At 36.1% G+C, this 6,629-nt stretch overlaps 1 pseudogene; it reads left to right on the top strand.

The window, feature by feature from the left end:
* Window positions 1-648: 648 nt before the first annotated feature.
* LOC110596110 overlaps window positions 649-6,629 on the top strand; it is a 7,792-nt pseudogene continuing 1,811 nt past the window's right edge.

The raw sequence follows: 6,629 nt of genomic DNA, 5'->3' as shown, positions 1-6,629 counted from the left end.
TACAAATGTGAAGAATGTGGTAAAGCCTTTCGGTCTCATAATGGATTTGTTGGACACATGACCATCCATACTGGAGAAAAACCCTACAAATGTGAAGAATGTGGCAAAGCCTTTTGTAGTCGTTCATACCTTGCTCGACATACTATAATTCATACTGGAAAGAAACCCTACAAATGTGAAGAATGTGGCAAAGGCTTTACTCAGTACTCGACGCTTATTGTACATCAGCGTATCCATACCGGAGAGAAACCCTACAAATGTGAAGAATGTGGTAAAGCCTTTCGGTCACATTATGGATTTGTTGGACACATGACCATCCATACTGGAGAAAAACCCTACAAATGTGAAGAATGTTGCAAAGCCTTTCATTGGCACTCAGGTCTTAGTCAACATCAGAGTGTTCATACTGGAGAGAAACCCTATAAATGTGCAGAATGTGGCAAAGGCTTTGATCAGAACTCAAAGCTTATTGTACATCAGAGTACCCATACTGGAGAGAAATGTTACAAATGTGAAGAATGTGGTAAAGCCTTTCAGTCTCATAATGGATTTGTTGGACACATGACCATCCATACTGGAGAAAAACCCTAGAAATGTGAAGAATGTGGCAAAGCTTTTCACAATCGTTCACACCTTGCTCAACATACTATGGTTCATACTGGAAAGAAACCCTACAAATGTGAAGAATGTGGCAACGTCTTTACTCAGTACTCGATGCTTATTGTACATCAGTGTATCCATACTGGAGAGAAACCCTACAATTGTGAAAAATATAGCAAAACCTTTCACTGTCATTCACTACTTACTTGACATGTCAAGATCCAAACTGTTGAGAAACTCTACAAATGTGAAAAGTGTGGCAAAGCTTTTTGCACTTATGAAGGATTTGATGAACATAAGACCATTCAGACTAAAGAGAAGCCCTACAAATGTGATGAATGTGGCAAAGGCTTTTTCTCTCATAAAAGATTTGCTACACATATGAGGAGCCACACTGGATAGAGACTCTACAAATGTGAAGAACGTGGCAAAGCCTTTTGCTCCCATAAAGTATTTACTGAACATAAGATCATCCATATTGGGGAGAAACCCTACAAATGTGAAGAACGTGGCAAAGCCTTTTGCTCTCACAATAGATTTGCTTGATATATGACCATCAATACTGTAGAGAAATCCTACAAATGTGAAACATGTGGAAAAGTCATTCACTCTCTTTCACTACTTTCTCAACAAGTTAAGATCCATACTATTAAGAAACCCTATAACTGTGGAAAGTGTGGCTAAGCTTTTCACACTTATAAAGGATTTGCTGAACATAAGACCATCCATACTGGAGAGAAACACCACAAGTGTGACAAATGTGGCAAAGCCTTTTGCTCTCAAAGCATTTGCTATACATATGAGGAGCCATACTGGAGAGAAACTCTACATATGTGAAGAATGTGGCAAAGCCTTTTGCTCTCACAATAGATTTACTGGACACAAGATCATTCATACTGGAGAGAAATGCTACAAATATGAAAAATATGGTAAAGCCTGTTGCTCTCATGTATGATTTGGTGCACATGTAAAAAGCCATATGGAGGAGAAATAATATAAATGAAAGGAATGTGATAAAGCCTTTAGCTGTCATTCAATACTTGGTTGCCATATGAGCATCTATATCTTGGGATTCTCTATAGATCGGCAGAATGGAGTAAACCTTTTCACTGTTATTCTACATTTTCTCAACTTCAGAGAATTTATACTCTAAATTTTCAGTATCTGTATTGACTGGAAAACCATATATCAAGTTATAAACCATAGAGGCATGGCTAGAAATTTACAGATGTAAAGAGTATCATTATCTTTACTTAAACCACAAATCCTTTGAATATGCACATGTAAAAATTGTCTAAAGATATTAACCAGCAGAAACTTTATTTGACATTAGACTGTGCATTGTAGAGAATCTACTAATTTAAAGAATGTGGACTGGCCTTTCTTCAAAATATATGCTGTTGGAAACATTAGGGTATTCAGATGGAAAACTTTAAAAATTCAATTTATATGGAAACTTATTTACTGAAAAGTCAAGTTGAAATAAATATCAGATATTGAATGGCATTAGAGGATTTTTTTTGTTTTTGTTTTTAGAAAAGCATAAGTATATTCCATGTATACTTTTGGTTGTGCATTGACAGAATTTGAGGATAATTTGAACAGGAAACAATATTGATGTAATTCAACTCACATGATGCTATGCCTTCATTCATAGTGTTTATGTAAAAGCCTGGGGTCAGTTGTTGGTACATTAGAGCTATGAAATGTCCTTGAATAGTAGGTCACCAGCAGTCCTCTTGTGTTTTTCATGGAGGATAAGGAACACTGATATGTAATCTTTGAAAGATCATAGTGAAGGGGTTTTTGTGACTCACATTGAGCAATATTGTAAGTTCAGCATGCAGTGAGTGCTCAGGATAACATTTTTCCATGGAAATATATGACAAAGAATGATTGAGAGTTTTAGAAATCATTTGTCTTACTACTTACATGTTAATGAGAAAATGAGGAAAGATCATTAATATCTTGATGCATCTTCATGATAGCAATATTTTCAAGCCATAAATGTAATGTGAATAATATAAATAAGAAATAATTTCATAGACATCAAAGTAAAGATAATTACTTTCTTAAAATGTATATGTTGTAAGTTTATGTTTTGTAAATAACCAGATTCCATTTTGAAAACTGAAGAAAGCGGTTCACAAATATATCCTACTATCAGAAGAACAGAAATGCTTGAAAGTTTCTCATCTGTTTTTTGCTAGTGAGCATACAGTGAAATTTGAAGGTTTATTTAGGCTATGTAAATCCATTTGTTTTAATGAACGGTATTGTTTATAAAGTATTAACATTTGTTGTCCACACAATAAATTGTTATGTTACCATAATTGTTAATCTATTCTATCTTACTCAAGATTGTAGGTAAATGATGACCATAAACTATTGAGTGACTTATGGAAGGATGTTTCTAGTGATCCTTTTTTTATAGGTTATATTTTCTTTCTTGTTTTAAATTATGGGTCATTTGATTATTGTAATAAAGATTATGCAGGAGTATATTTATAAGACCTCACTTTCTGAATACTGACTATTGTAAAGACTTATATATTAGGTTGGATATTCCACTCTCATGCCCAGACTGGAATACATTGGAAAATTCATGGTCATTGCAACCTCCACCTGTTGATATTAGGCCATCTTTCTCCTTTAACCTCCTGAATAGCTGGTGGCACAAAGGTTTGCCATAATTCCCAGCCAATTATTGGATTCATTGTTAAGACAAGATCTCACCAAGTTGCACAGGTTGGCCTGGAAGTCCTAGATTAAGGAAGTCTGTTGTACTTTGCTTCCCAGAATTCTGGAATTATAGGCATGAGCCACCATTCCCAGTCTCCTCTGTTTCCTTTCCAGTCATCTGGTACTGGGTTGGAAGCACTTTTCCCCTCAAGTCATCTGCTTCTAACTCCTGGGGTGTAGGCTCTGGGCTGTGGAATACCTCCCACATTTATATCTTGATACACTTCCCTTTCCACTGTTTTGCCATAAATGCAATGATTTTTTGTAATTTCCTTGATTCACTCTGGAGAGACCAAGTGCTCATATGGAAACATTATCACATGGTGTGTGAAACAGAATCTCACAACCCTTACATTAGTCACCTGGCACCAAGACGTGGTCACAAAATTATTGACTGATACCTTTTGTGTCATAGCTAACTTTATGCAGTTATGAGTTAATACCGCATCTTTACATTCATCTACACATTTCTCAAACGCTGATGGTGCCGTGTATACCCTGTGAGTGTATAAATTATAAATTTACCTTTTTATGATAGATTTGTATATGTTTTATGGTAGTATATGTCAAAATAGACAGGAATATACTTCTATCTTATGTGCTCATGACATATTGGTAAAGTATATTTCTTTTATTTTGGGGGAGTTGGAGTCACACTATGTTACCCAGACTGGAGTGCGGTTGAACGCTCCCAGCCACCACAGCCTCGACCTGCTGGGCTCCAGTGATCCTTCTACCTCAGCCTTCCAAGTAAGCAGAACTACAGATGAACGTTACCATGCCTGGTTAGTTTTTATTGTAGAGACGCAGTCTTGCCAAGTTGCCCGGGTGGGTCTTGAAATCCACTCGCCTTGGACTCCCACAGTGCTGGGATTATTGGCTGAGACAATATGAAATTAGATTGAACTGATAACAGAACTACTGAGTGGAAATATTGAGCACAATTTATATACTCAAAGTGTCAAAGTCCAAGTGACAAAAACATGATTACTGTTCTACATAAATGGTGACTTGAATGTAAATATGAAACCTTTCTCAAACATTTATGTAGTGGTTTCAGTAAAATATGTGAAAAAAATAAAAGGTCATATCCAAAGAGTTGATGATTTATGAGTTTGTAAAATAATTAAAAAACAGACATAAATTCCTAAATTTAGAATTAAAGTGTGTCAAAAGTAGAAAAATAAAACAGTATTAAAAGGAAAATTAGTCAAACTGCATAATACCACAAAGGAGGAAAACACCTAAAAGCAGTGAGGGGAGAGGCATGGTGACTCAGGACTGTGTTCCCAGTACTTTTGGTGACTGAAGTGGAAGGATGTCTTGAGCCCAGGGGTTTGAGAACAGCCTGGGCAACTCAATCTACAAAAAATAACAAAGAAAAGCTGTTGAATGTGGTGGCACATGTCCCCAGGTACTCAGGAGACTTAGGGGAAGAATTGCCTGAACCCATAGGTTGAGTCATAATCATGCCACTGAATTCCAGCCTGGATGACAGAGAGATGTCACTCAAAACTTGTGTAGGTCTGTAAATTATAAGTAGAAGTATATAAATGAATATAAATTAAAATTACAAAATAAAACCACTAAAAGCACTAAGGGTATTTTCAAAACTTGTATTTTCTTGGAAACAAAGCAACTAGTATTAACAATGGTGATATAAAGTATTATTAAAGGTAGAATTGTATATATTTAAAGAATAGAAAAAAGAGAAATATTTTCCAGATAAAATACCTGAAAAGTTTGTTTGCCAATAGCAGCTTCTAAGAAGAATATTTTAAGAACAAAAAGTCATACTTCTGTGGGAAGATATAATGGAAATGAAAGAGTAAGGGACATAATGGGGAAGAATCAACTTATGAGTTACAGACACGATGTCGATGGCAACGTCGAATTTTAAAACATTTATATAGAATAAAAGCATAGGTAAACCCATTTTCTTTAAATATAACAGAATTTTGTGCTTCTTAAGTGACTAATGGAAGAATCATGTAGTTTTTAGAACATTATCCATCACTGACAATATGTTATGGGTCTTCCATTTCATATCATATTGGTTACTCTTTTATCAGAAGTCTTTTGTAATTAAGGACTTACCATGCATAGACACTGACCCCCAAGTCTCTGAACACTCAGAAGGGCAGTGTCATCTCTTCCTGACATGAGTGAGAAGGAAGAACTGCAAGAAACAAGCACACTGGAAGACAATGTCTGCACATGTATGGGCTTCAGTCCTTATTATGTACAGTATCATCCTATTTTTTTTTCAGATTTTTATGAATTTCCAATTTAAGTGTTCCTTTGTGCAAAAAAACTTTTTCTCCAGAACAAAAACAATTGATGTCTATGTCATTATCAAGCTCAATTGATAAACTGATTAGAGGACTATCGACTTAATGATACCATTTAAATTTTCTTCCAAAAATGTATTTGTATTACTTTTCATTTCTACTAATATTCATGTGTTTCAGAAATATTTTACACTACATTCTATCAGTTGATTTTTAAATATATAATTATTTTGTGAGTCACAATATCATTTTAATCTGTTAACATGATATTACTTTCTCAATGATTCTGTTAATATGACTAATTGTATTCATGAATTCCCAAATGTTGAATCTCCTGTTTTTTCCTGACATAAAGGGAGATTGATCATGATGTAATGTTGCAATGTGCTGACACAATGTTTCTAATAATTTTTACATTTCTACTCAATTGTGATTTTTCTACAAAGAATGGATTTGAAATCCTTAGTATGGAATAGAAATTGTGTGTTGACATTGTCCTTATCCGGTAAACCAGGTTTCTGTGGTTGTCTTTTTCTTATTTATTTATTTATTTTTGAGTTGGAATCTCTCTCGCCCAGACTGTGGCCTCTACCTGCTGGGCTCCAGCGACCCTTCCACCTCAGCCTTCCAAGTAGCTGGAACTACAGGTGCGTACTACCACGCCCAGCTAATTTTTTTGATTTTTTGTAGAGATGAGGTCTCGCCAATTTGCCCAGGCGGGTCTCGAACCCGCGGGCTCAGGCAATCCACTCACCTCAGCCTCCCAAAGCGCGGGATTACAGGCTGAGCCACAGAGCCCGGCTTCTTTATTTTTAAATTGTAGTCTAACACTGTCCGCACAGCTGGAGTGCCATGGCATGCTCTTGGCCACCCCAGTGTCGACCTGCAGGGCTCATGTGATCCTTTTGCCTCGACTTCCAAGTAGCTAGAACTACCGGCAAGCGCTACCACGCCCAGCTATTTGTTTGATTATGGTAGAGATGAGGTCTTGCCAAG

The sequence above is a fragment of the Carlito syrichta genome, unplaced genomic scaffold (genome assembly GCF_000164805.1).
Source record: "Carlito syrichta isolate Samal-C Ts95f unplaced genomic scaffold, Tarsius_syrichta-2.0.1 Scaffold306937, whole genome shotgun sequence".
Classification (NCBI taxonomy): Eukaryota; Metazoa; Chordata; class Mammalia; order Primates; family Tarsiidae; genus Carlito; species Carlito syrichta.
This window is presented reverse-complemented; position numbering and strand designations above follow the sequence as displayed.